Source organism: Sorex fumeus, unplaced genomic scaffold, assembly GCF_029834395.1.
Source record: "Sorex fumeus unplaced genomic scaffold, SorFum_2.1 ptg000115l, whole genome shotgun sequence".
NCBI lineage: Eukaryota > Metazoa > Chordata > Mammalia > Eulipotyphla > Soricidae > Sorex > Sorex fumeus.
The window spans coordinates 2,588,529-2,606,270 of NW_026606172.1; positions in this window are offsets into that span (position 1 = coordinate 2,588,529).

The following is a 17,742-nucleotide window of genomic DNA, read 5'->3' on the forward strand; positions in this document are numbered from 1 at the left end:
CGCTTGTAAGGCGAACACCCTACCGCTGTGCTATTGCTCCAGCACAAAATCATCTATTTAAAAATATTCAGTTAAATATGAGATTATAGCAATGTGTGTGTGTGTGTGTGTGTGTGTGTGTGTGTGTGTGTGTGTGTGTTTAATAAGCACTTGGCTGTGCTCAGTACTTACCTTGACCTGGAGTTCCCTACAGACAGTATTGGAGAGTTGTTATGCAGTATGGGGGATCAACTGGACCTGCATCAGCCATATATGTGGCAAGTGTCTTATCCTCTGCAACAGCTCTCTGGACCCTGAGTTTGGAATTTTTTCTCACACATTAATTTGATGATTATGTATTCTGTGTGTCTGGGCTGGATCGATAGCACAGCAGGTAGGGCATTTGTCTTGCATGCAGCCAACCTGGCCAACCCGGGGTTCGATTCCTCTGCCCTTCTCAGAGAGCCTGGCAAGTTACCCAAAGTATCTCACCTGCATGGCAAAGCCTGGCAAGCTACCTGTGACATATTCGATATGCCAAAAACAGTAAAAGCAAGTCTCACAATGGAAATGTTACTGGGTCTGCTCAAGCAAATCGATGAACAACAGGAGGACAGTGCTACAGACAGACATTATTCTATCTGAGCAAACTGTTTGTTAATTTTAGAAAACAGAAAAAATGTGGTGCTGATAATTAGTGAATTTGGTTCTAATCTTCATTTTGCCAAAAACAGTCTTTTCCATGTTCTTAAACACATTAATCCCATTGGGTTTAATTGTCTTCTTTAGTAGAAGGCTGGATCTTTTTTAAAGGCTTTTGGGCTTGCATTTGCTGTGAATTGTTCACAACATTAAGAGTATACCTGTTTGAATAGATTTTGATTTCTGAATAGAACTAACTTTTTAGCTTATATTCTTACTTATTTCTTGGCTGTGAAGTACTATGTGACATAAACAAAGTTTGTTTATATTTAATATCTTTCAGGTATTATTTTCTGTGATACAATTTTTTATATTGAAGAAATATGATTACACAATTTAATTAAGAAGTGTGTTTTGATTCCATGTTCCAGACATTTAGAAATTGTTTAGATGCACTATTAAACAAAATATTCAAGAACTATTTCCCAAAAAGTGAAGTAGACCAAAAATAAAACATAAGATACTAGAAACAAAACAATGCTTGCATAGTATTGTGTTAGAAATTTGTGCAAATTAAAGGAAAATTAGGGGCTTTGTGGTGACTTGTTTTATTAAGGCCACAAATTTACATCAAGGGAAGGTTAGTGCAAAGATTTAAAATACGAACCAAGCTGACATGGGAGAACAAGCAGTTTCTGCAGAGGGAAGAGCCAAATGAAGAAACTGGTATGGGAATGGACTCGTTGTCTTCATAACACAACATGGTTTGAGTTAAATGAGCAGACAGAAAAATAGTATAGTATAAAATGAAACATTAGAACTCTACAAAGCTAGTGTTAATTCAAAAATATTTTAAGATCAAAAAATAAACAACAATGTGGCCCTAGGTATGAATAAAGAAGTTAACTAATGGTCCTAATATTTTAGAATTTTATATCCTTTCATGGTGTTCCTTAATATTGACTCTTGGTTAAGCCAGGCAATTCCACCCTGGGCAACAGAAAGACAGAAAATGTGATTCATGGAGATTTGTAAAAGCCTTTTCTATTCTTTTGAAACTCAGCTATTGCATGGAGGTAGCCTAAGGGAAAATACAAGACCACATGAATCAGAGCTACTGCAGCCACCCCAGGCAACCCATAGCAAGAGACCCAGGTGACCCAACAACTGACAAAGGATACTTCAGAGCTGGCTATAATCTTCAGGAGCACTAATAAATGGTGTTTAATAGAATTTGAGGGGTGATTTGTTTTGTAACAATTGCAACTGTGACTAGCTAATCCAATTAATAGTGTCAGTGAGATGTAGATTGAGTTTAAATCTCAAAGGACTCAGTTAAACACTCTAAATAATTTTGTTTTGTTTAAAGAAATAGGAAATCATGACAAGATTTCAATGAGACGCATAAAACATGATATTTATTTACTTATTTAAGTGCTCATTCTTGTTTTCTGTGTCTCTTCATTTGAATTTGTGATTCCCTGTTCTATTTTATATATAGCCCTGGAGTGGTAATGAATGATCCGTACTATAATTGGCCCATTTGTAGAATGTCTGAAAAGAAATGCTTTTTATGAATTTAACTTTTACTTAACAAGATCTCTTATAGATTTATTCTAACTTCCTTCTATTCTAAGGAAATGCTTTATTCTTTTTTGTTCAAGAATGACTTCTGTATGTTATGTCTAACTTATCTATTTCCCATGGATAAGAAAAGTAGTGGATTAACTTGGAAATCAAATTCTCACGTATAATGCAGATTATATTTGTTTAAATATTCCTACTCCCTCATAATTTTACAAATCATGTTACTTCTTGAAATGTAAGTATTTATTTAATAAACAAGTTAGCTTAAGTGTAGCATTTTTTACCATGAAAGCAAAAGTCAATTTTGATTTAGTAAAATTTGTATTAATGTTTCTATATTATGTAACTAATTATCGCAACAACTTTTAAAGGAAAATATTAATGGTATTTGTATCCAAGATGTACTTTTATATAAAAAAGTATATAAGATAATTAGGAATTGATTTTGAATTTTTTCTTTTTCTTCATGCCTGCATGTAGAGCACCAGAAGTAGTTTGCTTTTAGCTGCCAAAGCTAAAGTACATATTTGATATCCTACTCCAGGGAACTATCAACTCTCTAGCTGTGTGTTATAATTTAGTTTGCAGGAATCTTGATTGCCTTTCCCTTCCATAAGATACCACATTGCTCTATTATATTGATCACATTACACTGAAGGAGTTAGTGAGCAAAAAGGAATAACTGACATAGATATATTGGTAAAGATATTTTCACCTCAAAGGGTAAGCTACATAGCAACCAAAATTCAGGAACATTCTATCAGTGAGATTTCTAGTGAAATCACTAAAGGTATTGGAAAGATTAAAATATGTTTTGAAGTGATTAAAAATAGTGTTATATCTCCCTTTCCAACAACCAAAAAGAGACAAAATGTATAGTTGGTGTCTTTGGATGTGTAGCAACATATTACCTGAATGGATTTGTTTTAGTTTAAATGGCAAGTGATCATAAAAACTGTTGGTCTTGATTGACACCCAGAATAACAGAAAACTCTGCAGCAGGTCTATTCTGCAATGAATACAGCTTGCTCCTTGGACCATTTGGTCTCTTTTACAGTGATGTTTTATGTTGCAGAGGCAGGTAAGATTTTTATTTAGAGAACTTTGTAGACCCCAGTAGATGAAGAACAATGACATTAGCTTCACAATTCAGAGTCAAACCATGTAACACACTCTGGATAACAATTCTTCTTTTGAGAAACAATCTTTGACATGCAATTAGGCCCTAGAAGTTCAGAAGGATAGGAGACAAGTTACAGGTCACAAAAATAGCAGGCAGCCTGAGATTCCTATGATAAAGTGGGGTTACTTAATTCCTATGATAAAGTGGGGTTACAAAAAGCCATAAAATTGTGTGTGCACAGGAAATGTCATCATCAAATGCATGTAGATATATGGTTTTGGGCTTTAGAAGTTTTGACGGAATATACGAGTTGCATGAATAAATGCTAGTGTCCATGGTATCTGCTCCTGCAACAATAACTTGCCATATATTTTCCCAGTCTGTATCTATGTCTTCATGGGGTTTTTCTATGATTTTTTGATGGAAACATAAAATGTGGGTCTCATGTATGAATGTGGGTTTCATTCAGAATATGCCAACATGACATAAAAAAAATTGCTGTAGTCTTATAGTCCCAATCTGGGACACCATTGAAGGACAGTGAGAAGCTACATTCTGCAACCAGCAGAACTTCAAAGAAGTAATTTTTTTCTAAGAGGTAAAATGCTGGCATTATGATTTTATGTGAATTCATCACTGCTAGGCAAAGAGTTGGGACTTGGAAAGAAAATGCTAGAAAAAGTGATGACAGGAACATTAAAAGAGAAAATATGTGAACCCAAATCTCTGAAGGGGTAAGAATTGTGGAGGTATTTGTATCCCTTCTGAAGTCTCACCTATGAGTGAATTAAGCAGAGGAGAAGAACTAATAATCAGGGCTAGAGCAATAGTACAGTGGTAGGGTGTTTCCCTTGCATGCAACTGATCTGGGTTTGATCCCCCGCATCCCATATGGTCCCCTGAGCACCACCAGGGGTAATTCCTGAATACAGAGCCAGGAGTGACCCTTGTGCATTGCCAGTAGTGATCTGAAAAGCAAAAAAAAAAACAAAAACTAATAATGAATTATTTAGCATGATGGTTTCTGTGGCTACCAGTTAAGCTCTTTCTTATGGGTACCCTGCCAGCACCCAGCACCCATAAACAATAAAAGAAATTGTGGTAGCAATAGGCACTATGTGGAGAGTAAGAAAAATATACTTAAACTCACTAAACTACTGCTGTGTTCAGTCTTCCAGCAACAGAGCACAGCATTTGGCTTCTGACATGTTTATATTTCTGGAGTGAGCACCCAACTACCTGGTGGCAGGTTGGTTGATTCCATTGGAGTACTTCCATTATGGAAAGGCCAACATTTGTTCATATTGAAATAGACACTGCAGATACAGATTGTTTTTCCTACTTGGAATGCTTCTGCCAAAACTACTGTTTATGGACTCACATAATGCCTTACCAATTCTCATGGAGCAGATGATCAGGAAATAAAGGAGATGAAAGACTGAAGCAAAGTATAAATTTCTATTAAGTGAAATAAAAGATGACACAGGAAATGAAAACACATTTCCTGTTTATCAGAAGGATAAGTGCTATCAAAATGATGACCCTAAGAAAGCAACATACAGATTCAATACAGTTGCTGTAAAAATACCATGTTATTTTTAAAGGCATGAACAAAAAGCTGTTGAAATTTATGGGCAGTAATAAAACCTCTAGAATAGCTCAGCAATTCTAGGATAAAAGACATGGGGGACTACTCTCACCCCAACTTTGAATTAATAAAGCTATAATCAGGATAATGGTACTGGAATAAAGATAGACTCTCAGACAAATAGAATGTAAGTGAGAGCCTAGAGATAAATCTTTAAGTATATGGACAGCTAATTATTGGGTGTTGTTGGGGAGGAGCACCCCTGGTGATAAATAGGGCTTATCCTGGCTCTGAATTTAGGGACCACACCTGGACATGTGGATCGAACTGGGTATGACTGCAAGCAAGGTAAGCACCTGAATGACTATGCTATTGCTCCAGTCCTAGATGTACTTATTTTAAATTGTGTTTGTTTTGGTCCCACCCAGTGGTGCTCAGGGATTTCTCCTGATTCTATTCAGGGATCACTCTTGGTGAAGCTCAGGAAACCATATGGTGTGCTGGTGATTGACTCCAGGTCATCTACATGCAAGGTAAGCTACTTGTTGAATTATCACTCCAGTTAATCTGTCACTGTCATTGTCCTCCTGTTATTCATTGATTTGCCCGAGTGGGCCCAGTAATGTCTCCATCGTGAGACTTGTTACTGTGCTTGGCATATTGAATACGTGATGGGTAGCTTGCCAGGCTTTGCCGCGCACGTGAGATACTCTCGATAGCTTGCCGGGCTCTCCAAGAGGGGTGGAGGAATTCAATTCGGGTCAGCTGCGTGGGCCGTGTGCAAGGCAAACGCACTACCCACTGTGCTATTGCTCCAGTTAATCTATTTTTAAATTTTACTATCCTCCACACTGTATTCTATAGTATCTTACCTATATATATAATTCCTCCAAACACATAAAAGCTTCTTTTCATCCATGTTTATACCAACATTTATTACTCCTGATCACTTTGGTGATGACCATTTTAATAGGCTTGAGAATATATCTAATTGTGGTTTCAGTTTGCATTTCCTATCTGTTGTCTTGGACATGGGTGGATCTCCTTAGCAGTGCTCCAAGGTCCTAGTCACCACTCCCAAGGGAAACCAGGCAAATTGGGCCATACAGTTTGATGCTAAGGGCTGATGATGCAGTACTTTTCTAACCCTACCATGCCAACGATCACCAAGGGCACCACAGAAGTAATCAGGGACCACTAATTATACATCCAATGTTGTTCAAAGACCTCCGAGGCTAATTAGACCCGATGCTCAGTGGGTGTGAGGTGCCTAGAATGAGACTAGGGTTCAATATATACCTTTCCCATGTATTTGATAGTATCTGTCCCCTGGATTATTTCCTAGATCCCAAATTATTGTTGTGTGTATTTGGTAAATTGTATTCTAAATTTTCATTTCTATCAGTAGTGTCGAGTATTTTTATTGGATCCACAATCTGTGGAGCTCATGCTATATGGACCTTACCAGCATCTTGTGATGTGGCAACTGTGAAACTGTGTTTGGGCCCAATGTCTGGGACGCAGAAGTGATGGGGACCATTAAGACTACATTCAGTGTTACTTTGATTTAGAATTCTAAGATGGAGGAAATTAGAAAGAGTAAAGCTATCAACATATGTTCTGAAAGGTTCAAGAGTGTTAAATCAGCTCTTACAAAGCATTAATATAATTTTTAAAAAGGGTTTCATCTGTAAGTTCTGTCAATAAGTCTTTTAAAACAGAATTGAAGTATAGCAGATATCTTTTAGAATGTCAACGTTTCTTGAAGTCTATTTTGCTACTGTAGTAGGAAAAAAATTCTAAGCATACACTTGCATATTTCCAAAGGCAATAATGAGATGTTTAAATATAATAAGTTTTCTGTAGTCAATCACAACTCTTAACATGCTATTTAAACATATATAGAGATAATTTATTCAGTTTCAAAGAGTGAGACTGAGTTAACAATTTTATTTAATACACAATTCCTCCTATTCAAGAACAAAATATATTGGAGGTTGCTAAAATTATAGATTCAGATTCAAAAGCTTACCTAGGGAATTTTGATGAAAACGTTTAGATAGGTTATATTTATGGAATGATAAATACTTACTAAAATCAAAATTTTAGAAGCTAGCAGATGATAAGGGCAATATTATATTTTCAAAGATATTTGCTAAATTATGACCAATTTTCAAAATAAAATGTAATTTTGGCTACCTACCTGTATTATCATTCTTTAGCCATTTTTATTAGAAGTGCTAAACCTATTGGCAATGTTTTACATATACATCTTGCAAACTTTACGGAACTTGTCTTAAAATTTCGATTTTAGAAGACAACAGAGTGAGAAAGCGGCCATTAAGGCACTGGCCTTGTGTGTGCAGCCACCCCCAGTTCGATCCCCAGCACCACCTAAGGTCCCCTGAGCACCTCCAGGAGTGATCCCTGAGTGAGGAATGCAGAGGAAGCTCTGAAGCACTGCTAAGTGTGGCCTCACACAAAACCAAAAATTTAATTTTTAGGACACTGTACTTGATTTGATTTCTCCCTGACTTACTGCTTATTCATTCTTGGTTGCAAAGTTGATTTCTTCTCTTTTATCTAATCCACTAACTCTTGCCTGGTTTGAATGAAGTTTTTGAACTTCTCACTTTCAACTACAAACCCAGCATGTCCTTATGCAGTTTGAGAACTTTAAAACCTATATGTGGATGACTCCAAAAGTTTTTAAATGTTTTGGCCAGATGGGGCTCCTAAACTAAGTGCTCTTATATCCAATTATCTACTAAACATATATGCCTCGCTGTCTAATAGACACCACAAATATGACATGTGTAAACCTTTTAAAATTCCAAGCAATCTGTCCTAAATCTGCTCTCTGACTACCGTGTCTACTCTTATCGCTTCACTTCCATTTCTCTTCTGATTGAAACTGTAAACATTTGAGTAAACTTAACTCCTTTGCTACAATCTCACATTCTAAATAAAACCTACTAGAAATTTTTGTTGAATGTAATTTTAGAACATGTCATTTAAAGCTACCTCCCATTTTAGAGCCACTGTTATCTTCTGCCTGAATCTGATTAATCCTTTAAAATTACGAATCAAATTATTTCTTTCATTCAAATGAGTAGCCCAAATTAAAATATTCAATATGGTCTTTTCGGTTTTGCTTCACTTTTCTCTCTGTTTCCTCTTCCCATCAGTACATACAGCTTTGTGCACTGGCTTTCTTGATGTTATGCGAAAACATACCACAAAGCATCAGGCATGCCACTGCTTTAAGGTTTTTGCTTTGTACTGGTTTCTTCAATATCAATGTGGTGAAACTTACCACATTACATAAATGACATAATTTTATTGGGACATATTGTGATAGCCAAAGTATCTATTAAATTCTGATACCTCTCCAATTTCTTTCCTGCTGCAAGTCCAATCTCTGAGGACCTTTCTTAGCTTTAATTATTTTTCCCATAGTATTACTTTTGATGATTTTCCCTAACTAGAATTAAAATTTTAGTAATCTTTCACATTAACTTACTCCTGATGTTTCTGAGTACCTGGAAAAATGTTTGGTACATAGGAGATACTTGAAAATAATCCTGAAGGAATTAATAATTAAACATGAGAAAAGCTATACAATATGATTAAATCTCATATATATATGCAATATCTATTAACAAAGTAAGAATAGTAATCATTAAAGGACATAAGTTTTTTTTAAGTTGTTTTCCTTTGCCATCTACCTAGTTCAACACACTTTATTATTTTCAGAAACTACATTTTATGGACAACGTATAATATATTAGGTCATTTGTAATAGATAACAAAAGTATATGTTTTTGCACTAAAAGGAAAAGAAACAATAACTCACATAGGGAAGCAATAGAACTTAGAACTACAGCATATCTGCTGTTATCTGAGGAGTGACCAAAACTCCAAAGCTGAAAGGACTTCAAAGGTAACTTCAAAGTACCTGCATTTTAATACTGGGTAAAATGTCCAGCATGATCTGGCAGATATTGAAAGGATCATGCTTTGTTTGAATTGTGATAAAACTTCATAAGGATTTATTGCTTCTTCAAGCTCATGATTTGTATATTTCCTTCATTTTTCCCTTTATTTGTTATAAATTCCAGCTGTTATTGCATGCATTTTTAAAGGATTGCATGGTATATATTTTCCTGCTAGAGTCTCTGGATGCTTCGATTGATGAAATGTATTTAGGTTTCAAAAACTTTATAGCATAAAAGGATTTCTCATCAAATAAGAAAAAAGATCAAATCATAGCAATTTTGTTAATATCATTAAGCACTAGGAACATTAAAAGTAGCTATCAGATTGAATCTTATTTTTAATATGTCTAACCAGTAAAGTGAAGGCAGGAATTTAACGATGAGATAAATGGCAGCAAGAATCTCCCAAGATTAGGGGTGAAAATACCCAAATGGGAGAAAATTGACCAAACATAATTTTTTAAGGCCTGGGGAGATAGTACAGTGGTAAGATTGTGTATCTTACATGTGCCCAGCACACCCTGGTATCCAATACCACATGACCCCACTTTCCAGTATCATGGATATAGCTCTGGAGAACCCTTAGCACCAACAGTTGTGTTTCTCGCTGCCCTTATCAGTAACACCCAATCTTGGGCCCTTGGATCTAACCATCAGACAGGTTTCCCAAGATTGATGCCTGGAGTCCTATGAGCACTGCCTGGGAGCACCCTCAAAATTTTTAAAAATAATTTTCAATGTTTAAATAATTTCCAAAATTTCTTTTTATTTTGTTTGAAACTATTTAAACACTATGATTTACAAATTTGTTCAAAATACAGTTGTTCCAAGTATCCCATGTTTCAACACCAATTCACCACCAGTCTGACCTACCCTCCACCAATGTACCCAGTTTCCTACCATTTCTCCACCTGCCTCCCTAGTAGGCACAGAATAATTTACTTTATATTTCTTCTTACAATATATATCTCACGATGATGTCACTAAAGTAACTGTTGGAGGGTTTACAGAGCTCATAGGTGCTGGTTGAGCCTTCTGGGTCATTGTTTTCACTCATTGAGCTTCAAAGGCTTCAATGCAACATTCCCATCTAATTTTCTGTGCTCCTTCTGGACTATCAGTACTACAAAATTTGAAGGTGTTACTTGACCGCATATGTGGCTACATGCTCCAGAAGATGTAGAACTGGGATGATTCAGCAGTTCAGTGGTAAGAGTAGGAATTCAGCCCACCTCATCCTCAGGAAGCTCCAGAGATCTGGGCCTGGAGATTGGGTTCACCTGTGACAAATCAGCTGCAGCAGCTCTCTCCTCAGTATTTCTTTAAACATGATAATAATAAAGTCAACTTTTCAAACATACCCATGAGGTTATCCTAAAGTAAATTGCTAAACTGAATTTCTTTAATCATTAACTTTTAGGGCTCATGTTGAAATATTTTTCAATGGCTTAATAAATGGTTCTCATTTATTTTTGTTATTTAATATACTGAAAGTCAATGATACATTGTTTTTGAACACTGTGAAAAACAGTTTTAAGCATTCAGCATGACTGTTAATGTTTGAAAAATTATAAGATTATCACTCTAAGAGAGAGGTTCCGAGCAGGGGGAGGATATAACATCCTGGACATAATCATCCTGACCTGGATTATTTAATATTGATGGTGTCATCATCAGATTATAGGGATGATTAACATGTCATAACTATCTCCACAAAATTATCAGTATTCCTAATGAAATTTACTATAAGGGAAAGTTAGTAGAAGTCATGTGAAACTGGACTTTTAGAAAATACATAAATTTCTTATTTATAGTTTCATTTCTTTGTATTTTAATTATGCATCAGATAAATGAATTACAAAATATGAGTACATTTGAAGTAATTTGAAATCAACTTTTAAAAAGGTCAAGACTTTAATAAGATTTCTAAAAGCCAAAGGATGAAAATATTTTAATTGGTTTAAAAGCAACAGAAAGTTCTTTGTTACATTGCATCTATATGAAAAGCAAAATTTTCTTATTATTAAAGGTTTATTTTCTAACACATATCATGTATATACAAAATATATTTGCATTAAAAAGAATGAAATAAACTTTACCATTTAAAAGTGTTAAAAGTTTTTAAATATTAAGATACTTAGTATCATAAAAATAAGACTTCATTGTGAAAAAATGAGAATGTAAAATGCTTGTTAAAGTGATTTATGATCTTCCAATGCTTATAGTAATGTCAAGTTTCAGTTTTGGATCACAATATTATAACGTGTCAAACAATTTTAAAAAGTCTCCAACAGTTGAATACACCTGTTTCCACTTTTCAAATCCTTTGAAGTTCATGGCACTTTGATGGAAAAGGAAATATTTACCTTGCATCTTTCTTTTGCAATCTTAGAATTGAAAGTTTTTCATTAGTTTTCTTTTAACTACATATTGACATTAGTGGAATAATAAATGGTTAAGTTTAGCAAGGTTTTTTTTATTTGATCATCCATAATGGGATTTTATTTTCCATAATGAGATTTTTTTACAACTTCATTTGGATTATTTCCAAGGAAGTGAGTTGATCAAAATGGGGTACAATTTTACTGTTATATTATAATACCATAATAAATAAAATATTTTAACACCTAATTTAAATACTTGCATATTTGTCTGTAAATTAGATATTTTTCTACAAGTATACATGTTATACAATTATTTAAACATTTAGTAATTCTATGGTTAACCCAAAACTTAAACCACATTTATCATGTGGCTATTATTTTCATTTGGGCAAGATTACTTATTTTTAGCAACTTTAAGCAGGCTAAGTATTTTTATTACCTTGCTATGAAGACACTTTCATAGTCTAATTGTTATTGAAAATGACCACTCATGTATTCAGCTACCAATTAAACAATTGAGATTTTGGAGCTATAAAAATGACTATAACTATTTCCCTAATTCTTAGTATACACATTTGATTGATTAACTATAGGCTACATTAATAAAAATTCAGGAAACACACTAGTACTGCTAAAATATATGGATTGCACACACACACGTCTATTTGAAGAAACTGCAAATCTCTCAATGTACAAAAAGTTTACAATCTTTATTCTGTTGAATTTAACTTTATGAATCTTAATTATTTTAGCTTCCATGTATCCTCTGTAACTTTAAAAGGCACTTTGAGGAATATTCTAGTTCAATTTATTGTGGAATTTCAACATAGTGCTTAATGGTGTTTTCAACCAAACTACTTAAAAATGTTTATGAAAGAGCCAGATCTAGCAAAGAAATTTTTTTTCAATAAAATATTACTATGTATGTAAAAGTTTGGCAAGGAATTTTAAATACATTATTAAGAAGTTTAAGGAAAAATTTAAAGACATAAATAAAATGTCTTCAAAACTCTTGAAGTTATAAAATGCTTTGGAAAAAAAGAAGACATTTATGTCTTCAATAGCCGATTTTAAATCACCTTTCAGAGTAAAAATCATAACTCTTCCTGAAAAAGCATCATTTTACAGGAATGTCAGTATTTCTGTGATGGCTCTTTCAAATATACATCAAGAATGACTTCTGTGCTCATTCTTGTTGAGGAATGTTTATTGTTATTCAAAGGTTAGTCTTTAAATAAATTCTTCTGGCACAAGCTGTAAAAGTTCATGCTTTATACTGTCACATAGCAAACAAAAAAAAGGGGGATATAGAATTGTTTTATTATTTATGAAAAATGAGAAAATAAATTTTTAGATATATTGAAATTGTATTGGTGGGTTGGTGAGAGATAATTTTTTTTAGAAAGAAGAGATAATGTCAATGTTTCTATTATCCACAATTTTTATCAACCTGATATTAGTAAGGAGAATATTGAGACATAATATGTCAGTTTGTATTATTATTGTTGTTATTATTTTTATTTTTGATTTGTTTTGGGTCACACCTAGTGGTGCTCAGGGTTTATTCCTACTTCTGTGCACAGAGCTCACTTCTGGAGGTGCACAGGGAACCATTTATAGTGCAAAAAATTCAAATAAGATTCTGGGCATGCAGTACAAGCACCTTACCTGTCCTATACCTCGAATTCAAAATAAAACAGGGTTTACAATTATCTTTAAGAAAAATCTAATGTATTTATTGATAGCCATATAATAGGATTTAGTTTTGTTTTTATTTACTATGTTTACTACTTTTAAGGTTTTTTTTTTTGGTTGTTGTTGTTACTGATGCACTATGATTTACAAAGTCATTTATACTGGAGTTTGAGGCATACAATTTTCCAACACCATTCCTATCACCCAGTATCAACTTCTTTCCACCAATGCTACCAGTTTTCTTTTAGACTCCCAAGCCTGCGTCTTCTAAAAAATTTTTTAAAGGAGAGTTTAAAAAATTTTTCAAGCATCATATATTCCTGTAGTTATTTTCTATAATTAAAAAAATTTGAATCAATATGAGATACACAGCTACAAAGTTGCTCATGATTGGGTTTCAGTCATATAATGTTCCAACACCCAATCATTCACAAGTGTACATTTCCCACCCCCATGTCCTAAGTTTACCTCCTACCACACCCACCTCCAACCTAACTCTGGAAGATACTTTTTTTCTTCTTCCCTTTCATCCTTTTCCTTTTCCTCCCCTTCCTTCCGCCTCTCCTCTTCCTATATTCTAGGGAGCAGGGTAATCTAGACATCCCCCTTTAATGCCTTGGATTTCCTTTTACTCTTATTCATATATCACAGTAAATGGGAACATCGTGTGTATATCTTTCTTCTGCTGTTTTACTCCACTTAATATGACACCCATCTAAGTTGCTGCAAATTGCATGATTTCACCCTTCCTTGCAGCTCCATAATATTCCACTATGTATCTACACACCACACCCACCGTTTCCAGTTATCTGTCTTTTGATACCTAGATTGATTCCATATCCTAGCTATTGTGTTAAATGCAATGGTAAATAATGTGTGCATTTGTCTTTTTGAATAAATGTTTTGGTGTACTGAGGGTATATATGTTAACTCTATTATTACTTTTCTGAGAAATCCTCATTCTGTTTTTCACAGGGGTTGAACCAGACAACATTCCCATCAGCAATGCATGAAAGTTGCTTTTCAGCACATCCCCACCATCTATCTATCTATCTATCTATCTATCTATCTATCTATCTATCTATGCATATATATATATATTTCCTTTTCACTCATGTGATATATGTCATTATTATCTTGATTTGATTTTCCTGGTAATAAGTGATGATAAGTATTTTATTTTGTGTCTATTGGTCATCAATCTGTCTCCTTCAGAGACATATCTGTTCATTACTTTATAGGTTTTGTTGTGTTGTTGTTGATCTTTGAGAGTTCTTATGAATCTTAGATATTTAAACTTTATGAATTATTGAGTGCAAATATTTTCTCCCATTCAGTTGAGTGTCTTTTAACTTTAGCCTACTTAGAAATCTTTAATGTGATGCTCTCTCATTTGTTTATTTATGTTTTTGTTGCCTTTGTTAATGGAATATATCATTAAAAAACCTTTGAGGTACAATATCTTGGAAAGAAAAATCGAAGAAGAAATACAAAGAACCAATGAAATCAGAGGCTGGTTCTTCAAAACAATAAACAAGATAAACGAAATTTTGGATAGACTCAAGAGGAAAAAAAACTTCCTAAATAAATTTGATAAGAAACTAAGGGAACAAATTAAAATAAAACCCTCAGAAGTTCAAAATGTCATAAGAGATTACTATAAAAGGAATTTTGAAGAAACATATTCTAAAAAACTATTGTTTACAGAAGTTTCCAAAGTTATTGGGCCTTTCCCCAAAACCCCTGATTTTATTTATTTATTTATTTATTATTTATTTATAAGTTTATTGAATCACCGTGAGATAATTACAAGCTTTCATGTTTGGGTTACAAATCACAAAATGATCAAACACCCATCGCTCCACCAGTGCACATTCCCCAGCACCAATATCTCCGGTGTACCCCCCACCCTTTCCCACCCTCCCCCTGCCTCCATGGCAGAAATAATTCGCCATAATCTCTCTCTACTTTTGGGAATTAAAGTTTGCAATACAGACCCTGAGAGGTTATCATGTATGGTCCTTTATCCACTTTCTGCACACATCTCCCATCCCGACCAATTCCTCCAGCCATCTTTCTCTTAGCAATCCATTCTCTATTCCAGCCACCTTCTCCCATTTGCTCATGAGGCAGGCTTCCAGCTATGGAGCAATCTGTCCTGTGTATCTACTCTCCTCAGGTGTCAGCCTCATGTTATGTTGTTTTATACTCCACAAATGAGTGCAGTCCTATGTCTGTCCCTCTCTTTCTGACTCATTTCACTTAGCATGATACTCCTCATGTGTATCCCTTTATAAGCAAAGTTCATGACTTCATCTCTCATGACAGCTGCATAGTATTCCATTGTGTAGATGTAACAAAGTTTCTTTAACCAGTCATCTGTTCTAGGGCACTTGGGTTGTTTTCAGATTTTGGCTATTGTAAACAGTGCTGCAATGAACATATTGGTACAGATGTCATTTCTACTGTGCTTTTTTGCATCCTCGGGATATATTCCCAGAAGTGGTATTACAGGTCATATGGAAGCTCAATTTCTAGTTTTTGAAGGACTGTCCATATTGTTTTCCAGAAAGGCTTGACTAGTGGGCATTCCCACAAACAGTGACAGAGTGTCCCTTTTCCCCCACATCCACACCAGCACTGGTTGCTTTTCTTCTTTTGAATGTGTGCCAGTCTCTGTACACCCCCCCCCTTACAAAAAAAGGGAGAAAAAAGGAAGAAACTACTCAGAGCTTCCCTGAAGACTGATTGTTGAGCAAACAAATAAGAAATGTTCCCTCCCTACCACCATTTACACCTCTTCTCCTGCCACGTCCTTCTAGCACACTCAGGGGCTGAATATCTCATTTTGGAAAACATTATTAGAACATCTAAGTAATCTAAGGATCTTTTTCCAAATTCACAATCATATTAAATAGAACTACATTAATTGTATTATCTCTATCTTCCTGAGTATCATCATCGATGTTCTCATCTTTTTTTTCCCCTTTTCTTAATGGTGTGAAGCATCCCCAGCAATGTTCAGGTCTAAATTCATTAGTGTTCTGTGCCCAGGGATCACTTCTGAAAGTGCTTTGGGACCTTATGCCCTGGCAGAGATTGAACAAAGGTTGGGGCAATTGAAGATGAGCACCCTGTATTAATACTCTGGTTCCTCTCAACCACTTTCAAATCTTTAAGTTTTTATAATTGACATTTCTCTAAGATATGATAATAATCTCAAATAATTATTCAAAATATTTAACACACATCAATGTCCCTTTTTTCCTTCTAATTACATGGAACAGAAATGGATTTCTTGACTTTCACAAATGACATAGTCAAAAGGCAACCTCTGAAAGAAAATACACAGACTTTTTAACTCTTCTTTACTATAATGGAGTGAAGATGAAAATAAATTGTTCTTTTAACACCAAGGTTAGAGTCAAGAGTAGGGAAGACATACACCTATAAGAGAAGCATAACCACTTTGATACATATATGGGTTCAGGTGAAAATCTATGAGAACATCATTTTTCTCTTTCATAATTAACAGTAATTTTGTACAATTTTGCTAAAGAATACCTGGGAAAGAGTTCATTAGAAAAGCTACTATAAACATATTTTGTTATCCTTCAAATCTTGTTTTATTTTCAACTCTATAAAACATTATGTTCATGGGGCTAGAGAGATAGCACAGCAGGTAGGGCATTTGCCTACCACATGGGTGACCTGGGTTCAATTCCCAGCATCCCTTATGGTCCCCCGAGCTCCATCAGGAGTAATTCCTGAGTGCATGAACCAGGAGGAACCCCTGTGTGTTGCCAGTACGACCCAAAAAGCCAACCCCCCCAAAAAAAACAAAAAAAATATGGTCATCCACATCTTTTAATTTTATCATGTTTTTGATACTGTCTTTATTGTCGTTACTATTTTTATGAATAATTAAATACTTTAAATATTACAACTCAGCTAGTTCATTGGTTATAATGAACAGTGCAATTCATTGGAATTACAATAAATAATATACAATTTTTGAATAAGTAATTTAATAGCATGAAATTTAGCATATAATACAATAAAATGCTACAATGTTCACTTTAAAATTTAAATAAATTTTTTTCACAGTTGTACATTTCACCGATTTAGATGCAAGAACTGCGTGGGAAGAGCACAGAAACTAGCTGCATGATATAAAATATGTTCTACAACTCATTGGTTTGAAATGATCTATATTCAAAACATCCAAATAATTATAGTTTAAACAAAATTTAATTCCAATGACATTTTTCAAAAGTAAAAATCATCATTCTATATATAATTTGATACTTGTCCTGTTAGCCATTGCTTAGAATACTTGGATGTCTTCTTTTGATATTCTTCAAATTATTAACAATTCCAGTTCAGTTTATCACCGTGAATTCTATATTATTATTTCTAAACATGTATTTTCCTTTGTCTCATAAGTCCTCATTTTAGTCAACACATTGATAATTTTTTCTGACAGTATTTTAGAGTCTCTCTTTCTACTTTGTCTCTTCTTTATTTTTCTAGACTTTGAATTTATGACACCCTTTAAGTATTACTGTATTGGCCTTGTTATTTAATTATAGGGATCAGAGCAGTAGTACAATGGATAGGGCATGTCCCTTGCACAGCCAACTGGATTAGTCCCATATGGTACCCGTAAGCCTACCAGGAGTGGTCCTTGAGAGTAGAGACAAAAGTAAGCCCTAAACTCTGCCAAGTGTGGTCCCCAACCCAGAC